Here is a 19,091-nt window from a genome sequence, read left to right as displayed (position 1 = left end):
ATCTCTAAACAGCAGTACCACTAGCTCCCAGATATTTTTCCATACTTACCTTCTGTAGAGGAAAAAACACAGATTTCCTACCCAGGAATCATGTTTTTTTCCCCCTACAGAGTTTCCCACTACAAATTTTCTTCAAAGAAAAGAAAGATGCTAATTTTTCTCTAAGCTTCCATTCAGGAAAGAAAGAAGTGATTATTGTCCTTGATGTCATGTAAAGGATTAATACTTTTCCTTTTTTTCCTGTACTTCATTCCACATAGGATTTGGGAAGAGGAAATTAACATGGGATGGGGAAACGGAAGAACAGAAATGCCCTACTCAAGACTTCTCAATAGGCACTGTTTCCTGCTGTTACAACCTTTAAAAATGGACACCGATCCCTTTTCAAATTAAACTATTTGCCACCTTTTTTTTTTATATTTAACAGTACCTCCTTATAAAGGTTTCGACACCAGATACAGACTAACAAGACAATGAGATACTCAAAAGGAAAAAAAAATAAAAATATCCTGCTCTGAAAAAGGCAGATGAGGGAAGTAATAGTTAGGAGTGAAGAAAGAATAGAAAAGATGCCTCAGTGAAGGGTGAGAAAAAAGCTTCTACCCTTTTAAGGTCCTCCACTTTTTGTCATGCCGCCTGGAAGGAAAATAGACTCCTGCAACAGTGACAAGATTTACATAACACTAAAAATTACCTCTTCCCCCCCAAATAACTACAAAAAATAAATAAATAAAATCGGAACATTTGCAGATTCAGTCCCTGGTTTATTACTATTCCAAGCTCTTTTTGGCAAACTGTGGGCAGAAAAAAAAAGTAGAAATTATTACTTTAAAAGTAACAAATCAAGTTCGCACTACAATCGTGCAGCAAAAAGAGAGGAGAGCTGCTTTCTGAAACCGACATACGAAAAAGCTAATAGTTTAACTAATCAGTAAAAGGGCAAACATTAACTTGTAAATAATTCTAAAAATTAATTTCCACTTCCTTTATTGTATCATCCCATGGAAACTGGATATTTATCTGTGTTCTCTAAATATTACATTACCATACAGCCCTTAACTAAGAAATTAGCTCCGTCTCCTTGCAACTGTGGTTAAACACTGAAAATGTCAAAGTACATACAAATAAGAAGAACTGGTACTCTGCTAAGGCTCAGTGTTTAAGCTTTTTCTTCTAAGCACAAATACAAACAGGTATCAGGTATTTTCAGGAAACTAAACTGAAATCTATTTTATAAAAAGTAAGGCTGTTAGTCTGGATAGCTCTTCAGAACTTAGACACATTAATATATTTCTCACATTTGCAATAAAGATATGAGGCCTGTAATGAAAACAGACTGACTTTTGAAAAATAAGATGAAAAATGTGTAGATTAAGTGGTAAAGAATTTCTAACTACTACACTTAAATCTGTATTTGAGAAGAATTCAATTTTTCACCCATTCCAATTTTCTGTTTGTCCTGCAAAAACATTAAGCTGTGGTTTACAGGCTGGGACAATTTAAAAACACAGATGTGGACTTTTCATAAGAGCTGGCAAGAACAAAGGTATGAAGAAAACTTCTACTCTTTAATTTTGAGATAAAAGTACTTTTTCCCCATAAATGAATAAAAAAATAAGCACTATTCTTCCTAATTACATGTAGCTTCATTCTCACAAAAGATTCAGAAATGAAACAGTGACGATAAATTCCTAAGTTCAGACGCTGCACTACTGCTAGGCTTCTCTGAAATGTATTTGAAATGTTAGCTAGTCAATGCATCTACACCAGAAAACAAAACTGCACAAGACAGAGTTGCTGAACAGCAGTAATAAAATGAGCCATGAGAAAGCACTTTTGGAGTCAGTGAATTTTGACAGCCTGAGAAGTTGTAGGAACTCTCCAACGTTCATTGACAGGCCAGCAAAAGGTGATGATTTGTCCTTACTGCAGAGGCAGAAGCTTAAAGACACAAGGAAAAAGCAGAAATATTATTTCATTCTAGTATTCTCTCCTAAAAGCTCCAAACCAGAAAAAAAAAAAAAAAATTAACAAAATCCTATACTAGTATAATTTTGGATTTTTTTTTAGCTAAAGTATTTTTTTCAGTCTTAACTATATTATATTGAGTCAAGTTACAGGTCTCAAGATCTCATTTGCGTTGGCAAGAAGCTCCCTGCTCATCGACAGAGAGTGGAAAAAACATTCCGCAGAGTTGCCATTGGCTCTACGTCGCAGAAACACAAGCTACAGTTTGGCCTGGTCTTTTGGCCACTTTTAACAGGAAGGAAGCCTGTAGCTCCATCAACTCTGCTAACACCATTAGGTGGTACTTTGACTTTAGGATACTCTCTGTTACCGGGAATTTACTTGAAACTAAACCCACAAAAAAAAAAGATTTTATCACAAATAAAATAATAAGACAAAGCTACAATACTTAAAGATTAAAGGCCTTAGAAAAACCTAGCCATTCTTACTGGGAAAGAGGAGACTGCTAGGGCTCTTACAGATACCATCACTTAGAGTGCACTAATTAAAATACACTTGTTTAAAGTGTTTGGGATTCCTAAATTATCTCCAGATAATAACAGGAGAAAAATCACTGTTAACACCTTTCACTCACACAGGTCACTGGTGAAGACCTCACTGCCAGAATCTGTATGTGTGTTCTACTGGTGAAGTGAGCTCACGGAGCTCCTGTCCCTCTTCAAGGAATAGCTTTTCACCTGCACTGCGTTTCAGTGATTCAGTTGGTAACTCTGTGAACAGCTGCATGGCCAAAGGCTGGCAGAAGTGGCTTCTTGAACTGGTCTTACTGCTTGGTTATTATAACACTACTCTTCGTCTCTCATGAAACTCTAGGTCTTTGTCCATCACCTGTCCAACAGGTTTCAAGAACTCCTTATGCCTTCTTATTCCATACCTTGGCTGTGGTATTACATTACACATCACATCAGTGAAAATCAGTGAATGAAAGGGAAAGGATGGCAACTGCACATGCTGAAACACCACCTTCAGCATGAAGTTACAGGAGGCTGCTGAGCTGATCTAGCAGCTCATTCAATGACATCACCCAGAAAAGTGAACAGCAATCAGCTTTTCTCTGGTTAGTTTTCTAACTTCCAGTTCACATACTGACCAAGCTCACAAACAGGTGAAACATATCAAAGACAAATCGCTTGTGTTGGTGAAATAAATTTCTATCTTTTCATCACAGCAAACTCTCAGACTGCCCACATGCTCAGATGCATTGTCATTTTTTTCTTTAAAGCTGCTATCTCAAGGCTACTTTGTTTTGTACATTCCAGGAGTATTTCATTTACGCAGATATACTGATCAAGAGGTAAAGCACTTCTCTGGTGGCAGTGAAGGCAAATTTTGCATCAATAAAACTTTCACTTGGGGGGAGTAGGAGCCCTTACAGAAAAAACACATCATTTTGCACACACAACTGCATTTACATTGGCAATCCCTGCAGACATACTGCTATATTATGGAAGGATTTCACACTTTTAAGCATCAAATATAATGCAAATATGTTGGCACTGTTCACAGCCTTGATAAGACCTATCTTCACCAGAAAAGCAAAGATAATAGATTATAGTATTGATATTTTTTTCATCTGAAGTGACTACACAAAAGCTCTAGTGGAAGAACTGATGTTTTCCTTTCAGTATGGAAACCACAGGGGTTTTCAGCCCTATGTAGAGGAAAAAGGAACAAATAACAGGTCTTTTCTCTGAACCTTGCTGCTCAGCACACTACCTGCTAGAAACATGTGGCTGGAGAAAACAGAAATTTCCCCAATCTGAATAGCAGTTGCTCTCCTGCTGCTTACGATTTATTTTTCTTCTCCTTTACCAGACAGTATGAAAGAGGAATGCCAAAAGAACTGCGCTTCTTGAGGGATGGGAAAGAAACACCAAAATGTGCTTCACGTAGAAGAGCTGGTAGTAATTCTTTATGAACCCCTTTTAATCTATGTTAAGTCCTAACTCAAATACAAAAATAATTTTTTACTTGTATTCAACCCATTTACAAAGAAGTTTTCTCTTTCTGACTGAAGCTGTGAGTGTGGCAGCACAAATGTGAGCCACTGCCACAACAGAACTCCCAGCTCTGATACGCCTACCTCTACCCTAAGCAGCTACCAATGAACACAGGCCAGAGAGGTTCTACTTAACTAACTCCATAACTTTTGCATGAATCACTCAGACAGATTTTAAAAGTCATGTGTCAAAACAGCTAAATGAATTACCACTATTAAAGATAATACCGCAGCAAGCAGACTATTTCATTTTTTTCCCCCCTTTAAGACATGCACTGTTTAAACTCACTGAAGAGCTAACAACAGTGTAACAAATGAAAATTAACACAAATACTTTGCTAAATGTCTTTGTTTAATTCAATATATGTATATTGGTAAACCTATTTAATTTATGGGATTGCAAACTCTTCTGAGGCTGACTTAACAAATGTTTATATAGTGCCTTGTACAATACAGCCTAATCTAAGGCAAGCTGTCTAGCCAACACCAAAGCATAAATAAGATATACAATAATCTGGTACTGGCATCTATTTCAGCAAAACAGTTTAAACAACACAGTCCAAGGAAAACAAAAGAAAACAAACCCAACAACAACAAAAGAAACCAAAACCCATGCTCTTTTACCAAAAATCAGACAAACATACTTTTTCTTTTTTAAGGGAGGAAAAAGACACTAACATTTTAACTCAAGTAGCTTTTCCATAAGCCAATCAGTACTTATCAAACTAAAAGACCTCTTAAGCACACTTTTGCTGAGCCCATGCAGATTCTCACTGTTGTTCACAACTGCTTAAACCTGTTAAAGAAGGCTCTCTAAAAATAAAATAACCTACCATTCCCCTTCAAAAAACGTTCTATCCAACAAAGGGAAAATAGCAATTTGAAGCAGATGAATGAATTGAAAGAAATCCAAGCACAGAACTCATGACACTTTATTTTTCTCTCCAGAAAGCCTGACCAGAGCAGGGGCAACTTAGCAACAGATACTCTGAAGAAGAAACAGAACCAAAAAGAAATGACAAGTGTTGAACTATTTTCTTAAGAAAGATGATGAATTCCCAAAAAGAATGACTGGAACAGGTGAGAAGAAATGCCAAAGAGAAGTATAAACAAGAGGGCACCAATATTTGAATTGTGAAGTATACACCGTGTATTTGCTAAGGGAAAGGAAGAGTGAAGAAAGAATACAAACGAACAGATCAACTCCTCTCTAGATCACATACAATTATGACAGGATGAGAGTAAAACGATGCTTAGAAGAGGTAAATTCTGCATTCTACAAAATCTGCATAGACAGAGATTTTAAAAAGAAAAAAATAAAGTTGTGAATGCAGTAAAACCAGAGTACTATAAAAAGAGATGCTCAGTACAGCAAGGGTAGAGGAGATGGAGACTTTCCTAAGGGTTCAAAGATAACATGAATTGACAAAGAATGCAAATAGATGCTGTATTATATAACTTCATTTCTTTAAAGTGTGTGGGGCTTTTTCCTCTGAAGGTGAAATTGTTTGTAATTTTTTCCACTTGGGGAAATCACACTTTGGAGAAACACGGGAAAAGTCTTTCCTGTATTTCTAACCTTCAGTATAAAGCCAATTTTTTTTTTTTTCCTAAATAGCTTCTAAATAGCAAAATAGATGGTTTCTCTGGATGCACTTGTTATTCATAACTTCTGAAGCATCGGATCAAAAACAGGTACTAATACCTGGAGGGGTGGTTAGGTGCTGAAACCATGCACTGCTGAAAAAGTAAAACATAGCCATCAACAAACAACAGTGAGTTTTATTTGTTTTTAAAAAGCAAATACAACTGTAATTTTTCTTTGGGGGAAAAAAAAAAAAAAGCGTTCTAAAGCCATAAGTTTGACAGCCATGAGGAATTTTTCTAATAATCATTCCTTAACCACATATTTATGCTCGATCTTTGCAAAAGCCACCTATGAAAAAGGCAAAGCATCTTCTTATCCAACAGAACATATGCTGCAGTAAACAGAATTGAAAAGTTTACTGTTAAGTGGGTATTTCATCAGCCTGCCAGTGTGTTCTCATCTACTTCTTCTAGCATTATCTACAAAATACAAGAAAAATACTTGGTTCAAGATTCAATGAGCTATGTAAAATATTCACTTGGAAGTGTAATAAAAAATAGATTACTTTAGGGTTATTAAAATAATTTGATACTACTTCCCAGATGCATCTATTACACTTAGGAATACGTTAAATATACCACAGCATGCAAAAGCCCACACGGGCACGAACGAATTAAGCTATTAATATCAAAGTCATTTCCACTAGAAACTGAGATGTAGCAATGAAACAATGCTTTCAATACACAGCATGTTGAGAATAACACGTATTCCTTGTGCAGTTTACGCAACTACTCCCTCACTGGCACGCACTCTTGCCCCATGCTGCTACATGCAGTGTGCCAGGACAGGTGTAAGCGCAGTCAAGCGTTGAGCCAGACCCATACAAACAGAAAAGCACAGAAGAGGTTTCAAGAGTGGAAGTAACATCACCACCATGCACCTAACAGCCACCTCACTCTCAGAGTTTTTTTTTAAACACTGCAATTAAGAGTGTGCCACTGCTGCAACACAAGCTCAGCAGCCCAGCCGTCTGCCTAGCTACCTCACCTATCACTTCCCCTCTCTTTCAGCTTTCATCCTCTTAAGATACCTAATATAACATGATTTTTGTTCAGTAAACCAAAACTGGTCCCACGGACAGCAGGTCACAGCCCCATTTCCCACACATCTGCAGGCAGCCATGCTGCCATGCTCCAAATAATGGCATTCCACCTCTATCCCAGATGCCTGTTATCTTACCTCCTCTCTTCCACGCACCAGCCACAGTGTACTTAACCTCTCACGTCCTCTAACTAGTGACTGAAAAAAGGAGTACAGCACATCATATCTTGTTTTTAACTCAAAGACAGCTGTTTGTTGGCCAACTGGCAGGTTAAATATGGGTAAGTGCTAAACCCATGCAAAACTTTCTTCTGAAGAGATCTTTTACTCAATAACCTGAACATTTCTGTTAAATATTATTAAAATGTAAAATCCCCAAGACCTTGCCCCGTGGCTAGTTTGCTGAAATTAGCTGACGAGCTTAAAATTTATTGAGACATAGGATTAAAGGAAACATAATTGCTCGAGATTTGTGTCTTTAGAAAAATAAATTAAAGATGGCTTATAATACACTACACAAATATATATTAAGAAACATGTCAACAACTTGTCTGGAGCAACACTTCTATTGTTTTTGAGCACTGTCTGAAACATTCTTCCATTCAATTTTTACATAGCCCTCAGCATCACTATACTTCTCCAGTGGTTTTTTATTGCTTCCAATGTAGTCCATGCATCAAAGACAGTGTGAAAAGATGTGAAAAATGAAGAGGTTCGGAGTAAGCATGCAGAAGCACCTGCACAAAATTCAAGTCCAATCCCTTCAACAGCAACTCCTCTTCTTTGAAAAGTTTCGCATCTCAACATCTTCTCCATGTGACGTCAGTTGAAGCTGAGTTCTCAAGTTGCAAGGATTTTGTTTTCTACTATATACAACTAAGCAAGTTTTCTTAAATCGTTTTTGCATGTTCTAGTTGTCCTTTTAATAATGATTTGCATCATCTGACCATTTCAAAGACAATTTAAAGGAGGTATAAAAGTCTCAAAGATTAAAAAAGGCCTTTACAGGTTTTGCGAAAACTGAAAGCTCTGCAGAGAAAAGAAACTCAAATGAGTGCCTTTGATGAGGGGAGAAAACATGTGAAATGTGCCTTCCCACTGGCAGCTCCAGCAGCCCAACCAGCCCCTGTACACTAACACCAGAGTGCATTAAATCTGAAAGAAGCTTTAGATAAACACTCAAAGGCAGACTTAAGAACATCATACAAGTACTGAGCATGTATAGCAGCTTTGTTCTTTTTCTTGTATGTAAATTCTAGCAAACCTAACAATATAATGACTAACGTGTGCATACGTTAATGTTTTAAGAACTACTACATGCGACCTATAACAGAAATGTAAGTTGTTTTTCTGTTGTTGTTCTCAAAATATTGTGTGCATCACAGTCAACATCCTTCCAAACGCTAAAAGGAATGCAAGTTTTACATCCATTCTAAAACACTGATATTTAAATAAAGGAAAAACTAATAGCCACTCACAGTACAACCAGGATCTGAATGAGCTTTAAACCACTCATCGTTAAGCACAGTAAAATTTGATCTTTCTGTTCAGAATAGTAAAGAGCTATTTTCCATAATGGCATAATATTTGACTATACACAGCATTTTGCTAGAGATATGGTGTTTCTAAAACAATTCTCTTTGCTAAAATGCTACCAGATACTAATTTAAACAGAACTATTTAGCACATTACTACAAGTAAAGCTCGACTTCTTGTCACCGAAAGATACCTTACGCTTTCTAAAAATATTAGCTATTTAACTCACCTTTAACTCACTATTTAACTGCACCTCTTTAGATCTTTTCATTCTACGACAGACGCGTTCTAAGAATAACCAGATCCCATGTAGACACAACACAGAACTCTCTACTTTAATCACGTCCAGCTATTTCACTCGGATTCACCAGAATCTGACTAATTGATCCGAAGGCAGCACCACATGAAGCTAAAAGGAACTCTATACAGCCGTATGCTGTTCGGAATACTTTGAGCTTGCTGATCAATTCAGTAACAATAAGTTAGTCATTCTAACACAATTCTAAAAAAAAGTCTACAAAAATTTTTGTTAGAGACAGCATTAACCTTATCACAGTGATTTTTCTGGTAAGTGTAATTAAGAGAGGAAGAAACCGAAGCAACTGTTATAATGAAACCTCCAACTGCAATTATGAGTTTAATCAAAAATTTTATCCAACTGTGAATCCGACAGCTTTCTCACTCACAGCTGACTTTAAGTATGGGGAATCCCATCAGGATTAGTTTGCTAATCAGCACTGAAGATGTTTTGGAGCAGTCAGCATTATTTTTCCTGTTTCAACTACAAAGTATATACTTTTCCAACTGAGATAATCTACTATGCAATCGAAGAGAAAAAAATGCAAAACCTGAATCACTGTACACATTAGTGGAAAAAAAAGTTAACTTTCGGTTCAATCATTTAAATATTTGAGTTTTGAGTATAGCTTTAAAAAATCCAGTTCTGAATCACTGGAATTTTTGTTCTATTTCCTGTAAAAGCACCAACAGCAACATCATTCAGCAATCCGCCTGCACAAAAAAGATCAGCCTGATCCCTCAGTCCTAAATTTACAGTCATTTTATAAACTTGAGGTCACATCTGACCAACTTATTTCTTCCAGTGTTTTCAACCAGAGATCACAGTAAGAGGGAAGAATGTGCCATAGGATGAAGAACAATCTAGTTTTATGTTTCAAAGTACTCACTCTCACAAAGAAAGTTTGCCAAAAGCTCTTAAAGCTCCCTAGCAAAAAAAAAAAAAAAAAAAAAAAGTATATAAGTTCGCAGAAAATAATCTCTTCAACAGATGACAGGTTTGATTCTACAAGGCTTGAAAAGCGTACTCGTTATTCATGAAACCCTTATGAAACAACACAGCATCTCAGTCTACGAAGCAATGTTATGATCAAAAAGAAAAAAACTACTGCTTTCTTCTATTTGTCACTGGATGAGAAATTTCTACCAGGTCACTACAATAGGAATAATGTCCATTTTCAAGAAGTCTATTCCGACCAATGTATTTAGAGGAAAGAGAGAAGAACCCATTAACTCCTCTTGGAATGGGAAATGCTTTACGTTTCACAAGAGCAAGGGTAGCACATCAAGAAAGTGGCACTGCCCACGCAGGTAATGATAGGAAGGATGCTCTATCAAGCATCTCTCAGTCACAACATAGGGATTACGCAAACTTCAAGTATCTCCACCAACAGCTTTTCTCCCCCTCCCCTTCTGCAGGCTCTCCCATGAAGCAGCATGAGAAACAATGACCCAGGTCTTCCCAGCTTATGAAAGAAACTGACAGCCAGCTCAGCTACAACACAGGTCAAAGTACTATCTACCTTGAGTCTCTGAAAGCTTAATATGTGAGGAACAGTTGCACTGACTAAAGTCTCATTTAAATTGCAGAATAGAACTTACTGAGGCTGATGACACGTATGTCTCCTAATCTCTCAGTGGAACTCCCCTCTTACCAAGAATTTTGAGTTTTGATCTTGCCCAATTACAACAATACAGGTAAAGAACAAATTATTGAGATATCAGTACAAAATACAAATGTCTGCTTATTCAGTAAATCATTGGGCAAACTGAAAATGATTCCCAATTTCAGCAAATCATGGCCACGCTACTGATATAGCAGCTAGCCCTCCCCACTGTATGCACACGCAGCACACCTCTAGCGTCTACGGTTACGATGGAGAACAAGTTCAGAAGTCCCAAAGAACGACTTTAGCATTTATCTTTCACATATCTGTACAATGAAAACAACGTGCAACACCATTTTCAGCTCTCCACAGGCGAGCCTCAACCAGAGCTTTTTTCAACCCTTACCCAAATACTCCTAGACTAAGGACCGCAAACCAAACCCGAGATCCACTCCTCGCAAGGAAGCGTTTCTGGGAATTATAGGCATGTACTTGCTGACACCCGCACGGAAACACCTCCGGGCCTCGGGCACGGGGCAGGGTCCGCCGAGCCGGCCAGCACAAAGAACACGAGGCCCTGCCCCTTAGGCCGCCCAGCAGCGAACAGGACGGGGCGCTCAGACCACCGACACAGCCTCTCAATGAATGAGACCGAGCGCTACACACCTCCCCGCTGCCTTCCTAACTCTCGCGGGGGGACAAAACAAGAGAAAAAGCCAGCCGGACTCATCTCTCGTCTTGCAAATCCCTCTCACGAGAATCGTTTCAAGAATTCCTTCCGAACAATTAAACCGAGTTGAATAATGGAAACCGGAGGTGGACTATATAAGGCCTCGGAGCCCGCAGACCCCGCGGCTCAGCCCCAAATGGCGGAGCCTCGCCCCGCAGCCGCGCACCTGTCACCTGCCGCCCCGCCACGCACGCGGGGCTCCCGCAGACGCGGGGGCGACACGCTGAGCCGATCCCTCCCTGCTCGCCAAGAAAAAAGAGTTTCCACCTCCCGCGGCCGCCCCGCGGCTCGTTCGCTCCCTCCCTCTCCACCGGGAGGCCGGGCTCCTCCCGCCCGTCGGGATGCGGGGTGCCGGCCGCCCCCTCCCCGCACCGAGGCCCGCCCCGGCCTCGCCGCGGGGCACGGGGCCGCCTCACAGCCTCGGGCCTGCGGGCCGAACCGCGCCGCGCCGCTCCCCACAGCCCCCCGGGGAGGGGAGCGGCCCCGCGGCGGAGCCGGCCCCGGTGAGCCGCCAACAGGCCCGCCTCGGCGGAGTCTGCCTTACCCTTCTGCCGCCTCTCCGCCTCCTCCTCCTCCGCCTCCTCCTCCTCCGCCGCCGCCTCCCCCACCACGGCAGCCGCCGCCACTACCGCCGCCACCGGCGCCGCCGCCTCCCGGCAGGGGGGACCCCGCCGACCCGAGCCGCTCCGCCGCCGCTCCGCAGCCTCCCGCCGCCGCCGTTCCGCTGCGGGGGGGAGGGAGGAGGAGGAGGTGGCCGAGGAGAAGGTGGAGGGGGAAGGGAGGGTGGATCCGTGCCGTCGCCGCAGGCGGGAGAAGCGGGGAGGCCGGGGGTGGCTGAGTGTCTGCGGCGCCGCTCCCGTCCTCCGCTGGAACCGCTGCGGCTCCGCGTCGCTCCCGGCCCCCCCTCCCCCCGCTCGCTGCGCTCCAAATCAAAATAGTGTCACAATATGGCGGCGGCGGCGACGGGCCAGCATCGCGAGACCGAGCCCCGAGCGCTAACGGGATGCGGCGCGCGCGCGCGAGGGGGCGGGCTGCGCCGCGCCGATGGAGGCCGGGCCTCCGCCGACACCTCCCCGCCGAGGGGGTTGGCCGCGCGGAACGGACGAAGCTGGGCGGAACGAGCGGCGCAGCGGTTCCCGCCCCGCCTCCCGGCAGGCGTGGGGGGTGACGCCCGCCGGCGGCGCCGCCTCAGCGCGTCGCTGGGGGCCGCCCGCTGGGAAAGGGGAGCCCCGCGGGAAACGAAACGCCGTTCTGAGGGAGCCGAGGGAGAGGGAAGAAAAGGAACTGGAAAAGGCTGGGTTTGAGAAAAGCCGCCCTGCGTGTGAAACAGTTGTTTCAAGAGAGGAAAGCCAGGCACTTTCTGTCAGAAATACTGGTGCCAGCCCTTAAACGTCTAAGTGCTTCATGCAGAGTACGTGACTCCTGTCGTCGCTCTGAGATACGGTTCAGCAACTCTTCCCGAAGTGCCCGTGAGCACGGTGGGACTGCATGTCGGATGGCCAGGCCCTCTGTCCCGCTCCGCGACCGCGGGTGGGATCACAGCCTGCCCGAGGAGCTGCGGGGCCCACGGTCCCTACGTCCCAAACTCACATCCCTCCTCAAGGGAAAGGGTAGCCATTCCTGGGCTCACTGTGATGCTCGTGTCAGTCTTTGTATTTCATCTTAAATGAAAAGACAGCTTTCAGATGAGTTTATAAAAATCATTACAGTTCTCAGGTTTTGTTGTTGTTTTTTTAATCAGTGTGATAAGTTACACCACTGACTCCCACTCTTTCTCCACTTCCTTTCTTTCCACATCTCTCATTTTCTTTCTCCTTGCCGTCCTTGGCAGGTGCTGACCCATGGTGTTTAGCAATGGACTGCCTATACATTGATTTTAGGTAATCTTCATCTGGAAAGTTACAAGTGCTTTTAAAAAAATAATAATAATAAAAAAAAAATCAACCTTTATAATTGGTAGCAGAGTAGAACTGTCCCTCTGTACCTAGAAGGGAGCCTGGCAGGGAAAAGAATTTTCAGATTTCCTATTACAACAGTAGTACTGTCCAGAAATCAGTACAGTTTTGTTCTGATTCCCAGGGGAGCCAGTGATTTTCAGCATACGAAAGGAACTGTGAAACTGCTCGACTGCCACCCTTCAAAACCATCTCTCTCATCTGCCATTCTAAACCCTTAAAAGTTGCAATAGCCTCTGTAGTGGTGCAATGAGAAAGGGCTCTGGTTTCTTCACAGGACATCACAGTTGAGAGATTGGCCAATCGACATTTGTGAAACAAAATGGCAGACTAATAGTAATAATAAAAAAATAGGCAGGAACCAACTTACTTCTGACATGATTTGGGCTGTGTCCAGTTCCAAGAAATGAAACTAACTTTGATGTTACAACAATGAATATTTTCCAAATGAAAGCACTAACATAAACAACACCCATCTCAACTGCGTTTAGTTAAGATTGCCAGAGAACCCCAGGATAAGCAATAGCAGAGACTATTTTACTTTGATGTAGCAGGCAGGGACAGAGAAAACACAACACAAATGCATCCAATAGTGATATGTTATGTTAGGAGGGAAAAAAAAAAAAAAGTAGGACAGTAGTCTCCCCCCCTCTAAAAATATAGAAATATAGGTGTGTGTACATATACATTTCAGTAAGAATTAGTCATTTTCATATGCCGCAACAGAGAAGTTTGCAGTTCAGTACATCAGCAGTATGGCACATGAAATGTGTCCAGAGGTTATTACCCATCCTGCCTTGACTCAAGGTTATACAGGGCTGAGTCTGATGGAATATGGTAATGGTAAATAAATAAATAAATAAAATCTCCCCCAGACCAACCAGAACTGAACGTAGTCTCTTTCAGGAATGGGCAGTGGGGTATCTAGAAAAAAGACACAGTGGAAACATCTGATCACAAAAAACTGTACCTGGGTTGATCCACTGTAATTGCGCATTTACATTAATCACTTCTTCTGCAACTTGTGCTGTAGACACTCATGATACGCTCAGTCATCTCAGGCACACTGCTGTTCAACTCTTCCAGCACAAGTGTTTCAAACTGCTAAGCAGTACCTGACCTTTCAGACAGATGTGATAATATCCTTAAATGAATGAGTCTTCTGCTTTAGAATTTGAGTTTATTTTGCTAAATACCAAGGTAAATATTTGATCCTTTTTGCCTGCTGTTGCTAAAACAGGGATTTGCCACGGGAAAGTGAAAGCTCATCTCTCACAGCTCCATCAGCGTAAGCACTGGGATGTGTGATTGAGCTGCTCTTTTTTTCTCTTCTTTCTAGACTCTGTTCACATTACATCTGTACGTTGGCCTGTTGCTAAAATTGCTCTTCTCTATTGCAACTAATTTGAAATCATTTTTAACACCTTCCCAAAGGCAAAAAGTGATGTATTTAAGAAAATCATTCTGTATATTGATATCCAGAAATAACTATTTTCCTGTATATCCGTAATAAGCAGTAGGAAGATAAATCTAATGTTAAAATCAGGATGTACCTCCTAGAATGATGTAAATCATGGCTTCAGTCATCACTGAGGTTTAGGCAGCTGCCTGCCCAGTAGCACGGTAAATTCAGAGCCTCACCTCTTGCTGTGCATTTTAGTTATCACCCATTTTCTTAGGCATTCCAAAGCACAAGTTCACGTTTTTCAAGCCTTTGTCAGACTTTATATTATTCACAGATAGAAACTGAAATTGTAAGTTGGATTGAGAATTATTCTAAGTATATTGTACAGGAAAACTGCTTCTGCAAAATACAGTGAATTTTATGAGCTCAACACAGGTATTTCTGACGATGAAATCTCCTGAATAGCTTTTACAAGAGGTAAGAGGAAAAAGTGGAGTTAAAAATCAATCCACAACAACTGGCATAATTATATCTGAAATTGAGTTTAAAAATAGTTTTCTGCAATGGAAAACAGTGACACTGACAGCTTTAAAAAAAAAAAAAAATATATATATATATATATATCACTTTTCACTTAAACAGTAACTTCACAATTTCGTTTCCATTTTTCTAGACAGAAAGTCTGTCAGTCTTCAGGTTGATAAAAACAGGTTGGATTCAATGTCCAAAGGAGAGTCCTTGACAACCCCCAGTCTGAGGTCGCATGTGCAGCTTCCTCTATAAAGACAGTTGGATAATACTAACATGACAAGGAAATACAGAAATTCACCTTATTTCACAAAACTCATTTGCTGTGCTTTTTCTGTTCTATCTAGACATCATCAGCTGCGCGCCACTGTAAAAGAACTTGCCCAGGCTGATATACAGAAATACTGCTGGATACTGCTGGATTTGAAAGCGAATTCAGCCACAGATCATCAGCACACAACCAAAGCTGTGGTCAAACACAGACCTGGTTTGCTCAAGTGAAAGTTCTCAGAGTTTGACTCTCCCATGTACCATCTGAGTGCTCACACTATGTAAAGCTTCAAAAACAAACAAACAACAACAAAAAAAACCACACAAAAAAACACACCTTTTTTTCTTCTGGTGTTGAATTTGTCCAGTTACTGATGCTTTCTTGGAGGGCTGTATTGGAAACTCCAGTGTCAATACTCTAATTTAGTTCCTTCTCCTTGTGTTATAAATGTCAGAGTAATCTTAAGCCTTAAAAAAAAAAAAAAAACCCAAATCCAAAACACTTTCTTCTTAAATCAGGAAGATTTAAGCTTAGCTTAATCTAGGAGCTAAGAATTTATGAAAAGTCCTAAAATAACAAACAAATACGATCATTCAAGTAGAAGAAAATGTTTTGATTAAAAAATGGATTTCAGCTGAAGTTACTCAAAGATTATAATGAACTCTAGATGATTGGGTTGCATGCGTGTGCCTTTGGGAAAAGCTATTGTCCCCTGCTGGTCTCCTTGTCGACCCACAGCACGCAAACAGCTGGGCTATCACTGTTGAGACACCCCTGGTTTTCTAGGTTGTTCCCTTCCTTTCTTCAAGATAGCACCAGCTTTTTCACTTTCTCACAGCTCATCTATTTAGAAGTACAGAGCAGACATGACATTTGAGATAAGGATGTGATTAAGAGGTTCTAGCAGCCTCACAAGGTTTGGATAAGGAAGGCCTCTACTTAAGGGAAATCTATTGAGAGGCAGTCTACCCTTGCCTTTCAATTTTAAAAGCTTAGTGAGCTGTGCTACAATGGAGCATGACAGTAAGCCACGTTTTAAACTGAGATACAATACTACCTTTTTTTGAGGCTTGGTAAGAGTTTTATTTTTTTTCTTCCACTCAAGTAATAGCCTGAAAAGGAAGCATTCATTTATATTGATCATGAAAAGAATATTTACTTTGGAAGGAAAATATCTTGGCCTAGCTAAAGAAATTCTGATTTTTTTTTTTTTTTGTCAAATAGCTGTTTTTGAACTGGGAAAGAGTGCTGTATTACATCAATTTTTTTTCTAAAATAGAAAAAGTGCATGATTGATAGCATTAACAGTTTACAGATCTCAGCACTCTGAATAAGAGAATATATAAAGTATGAATAAAAAGCCATATTTGTTCACATGACATACAGCTGAGTCACTACTTATAGGTGGGACACATTTAGTATTATTTGATGTTACCATGTGCCTCTCTTAGGAAAACATTTTTTGATTCTCACTGACACGAAAAGCAAAAGTCCTCTAAGGCTCCAGAAGAAATACCAGTAGCGTTTCTTCCTAAGTCCATGTAGCAATTAGACAGATCAATACAATGGGAAAGGTGTTACAACAAAGATGCAATGATGGAAGGCACGATAGGAGGGCACCATAAAGAAAGGGAAGAAAATTGCTCACCCGTATCAGAAGATTCCAGGTCCACAGGGGAAAGCTTCACCAAGGAAGAACCTCCATAAAGAGATCCTTCCCCAGTGCCATTCAGCCCTTAAATGAAGCCTAAGAGAGTTGCATCCAGGCTCCACCCCTTTGGGTCACACAGCTGAATTGTCTTCACCTGTGCTCCCAGGGCTGACTGGGTCCTTCCCCCACATGCTCAATCGGTTGGTCAGGCCATGACTCAACAGTTCCCATGCACTGTACCATTTCCTACCATTTCTGGGAAGTTCTGTAGAAAATGCTAAAAATACACTTCTGTTTTTCTTAAGATTCGTATAATAGTGGATAGGGTTTTAATTCAGCAAAACACCTACTCTCTTGCTAGGGTGCAACCCCTTTCAGGATTCCTCTCAACCACTTGCTTGTAGTTTACACTGTATTGAAACTTGAGACAAAGAGTTGTCTTCTGAACAGGTGTAACTTGCAAGAAATCTACCTTGAAGTCCAAACGATTGACTTTCCCGTTTTAGATTCAAATAAGTTCTGAATATTTGCATAGTAAAGAAATGTGCAGAATGCCTTACAGCTCTTTCATTTTCCAGCTACTGATTTTAACCTCTTCTGTCTCACTGACTTCAGCCAAATCCCTTTTCTTTACACACCGTGTAAAAGCAAGCACTAGAGTGTAAACTGCAGTGCCCTTATTGTAAATGTTAACACATGAGGTGCAATAATTAAATTGTGTTTAAATTTCCCCAGGAGGAGGTCATCAGTAGGTGGTTAGTATATTTTAAAAAATAACCTACAGTACACTCTTAACCTAAACGGTTCCTGGTATTAGACTTCTTCATCATCTTTTGGCCTTCTGCCTCGCTGCTGTAATTACCTTAACTCCTCACCCGATAATAAAACTCTGAACAAATCCTGTGTCTGCTATTAAGTATGTAAAACTAAAGCTTAGCAGAGATTCCCCACATTCTTTCTTCCGTTCAGCTGTGGTGCTTGACAACTTGCATGGTACAAATGGAACACACAAAGCCTTTAAGCCATCCTGCCTTAAAAAAAAAAAAAAGGTAACTTGGAATTTTCTAATGCTGGTATATATTAGAAACAGTTTCTTTCGATGCACCGGCTTTGCCATTTCTGCAAAAAACTCACCAGTGTAATGAAACAGAATCACTCATATAAACTTACATACGCACCGCACCAGTTTGTTTCACCCCAGAACCGATGCAGGTCCTTGTAAGGAGAAGGCAGCTCAGATTGCAGGTCCACTCTGTCCTAGGTCTGCCTGACACTGCCAGCAAGACTGAAAATTGCAGTTCACTGTGCAGCAGCTATCCTCTGTTCTCTACATCAAAATCACCAAATCGCGTTCGATGTCTCTGACTTTCAAGTTCCATCTGAGCTATGATTCACTCCTCATCTCTGAAGCTTTTATCTTCCCTAAGAAAAGATCACTTGTATATATCCACAATTAAAAACATTTCAGTATGACCAAGCAAATTATTAAGAAATACTCAACTTCTAACTCTTCACCAGCTCACTAGAAGTAAGGAAGATCACCCCTTCTCTTAGCTCAAATACTCAATCTGTCTAGAAGGACCCATGCAAAAAATAAGGCTTTCTCTATGTGAAAGTATCAGGAGGAATTCCTGAGGCAGCTGGCTGGTCATTCATGAAACAATCAGCTCGTGCCTCAGATGTGTTCTGCTACTACAATAACAGACAGAGGTTGAGGAGGAGAGTTATGGGAATTTTCATAGGATCGCATAACTTTCATATTTAAAAGAATTCATTGACATCCAAAAATTTTCAGCATTTTCTTGTTTGTGCATCCCTTTGCAAGATCTTCTGATAAATAACATAATGCCTTAAAAAAACACGATGGTTTTTTTTTTCCTTCAGGAGGGTGTCTATTCTAAGAAAAGCATACAATCCTCCAGACCGTAACCCAGAAATTATAGCCCCAGCTAGGCCAAACACAAATCTGTGCTTAAATTTGTGCTGTTGGCTTTACTCACATGCTTAAAATTAAGCATATGTTTTAACACTTTACTGGATTAGGGCCCATGTCAGCAAAATAAATTTCTTGGGAAGAAGTAATAAAAACGTAGCTTGCAGTGGGGGACAGCAGAGCCATTCACAGCTACAGGAGCTTTAAACCACTAGCTGGTATTTATATATTTAAAAAAGAAATCAGGCGTTAAACAAAACATTTATTTTAGATAGATATCTAATTAGTCTGCTACAGAAGTACCTTCATTTTTCTTAATTTGATGAAAAAACATTTCTTGCATACTTGCATCCCTAAAAGCAAATTAAACTTCACACCAAGGAAAATAATGTTTTCCAAGCACAGATGTCAAAAGCAGTTTTTTCAATGCTTTGTGACAGTCTGCCTGATCCAGAGATGTGT

At 40.7% G+C, this 19,091-nt stretch overlaps 1 protein-coding gene across 3 annotated transcripts in view; it reads right to left on the bottom strand.

Annotated features, from left to right (window-relative positions):
• Nucleotides 1-12,491, bottom strand: part of TAB2 (TGF-beta activated kinase 1 (MAP3K7) binding protein 2) — a 62,268-nt gene extending 49,777 nt beyond the window's left edge. Inside the window, exon 1 of one of the 3 annotated variants that reach the window (XM_085217000.1) lies at nt 11,431-12,491. The gene's annotated coding sequence lies outside the window, so the exon portion shown is untranslated. The other 2 variants (XM_085217002.1, XM_085217001.1) reach the window with 2 other exon arrangements.
• Between the last annotated feature and the right edge of the window lie 6,600 nt (nt 12,492-19,091).

The sequence above is a fragment of the Meleagris gallopavo genome, chromosome 2 (genome assembly GCF_905368555.1).
Source record: "Meleagris gallopavo chromosome 2, MGAL_WU_HG_1.1, whole genome shotgun sequence".
Classification (NCBI taxonomy): domain Eukaryota; kingdom Metazoa; phylum Chordata; class Aves; order Galliformes; family Phasianidae; genus Meleagris; species Meleagris gallopavo.
This window is presented reverse-complemented; position numbering and strand designations above follow the sequence as displayed.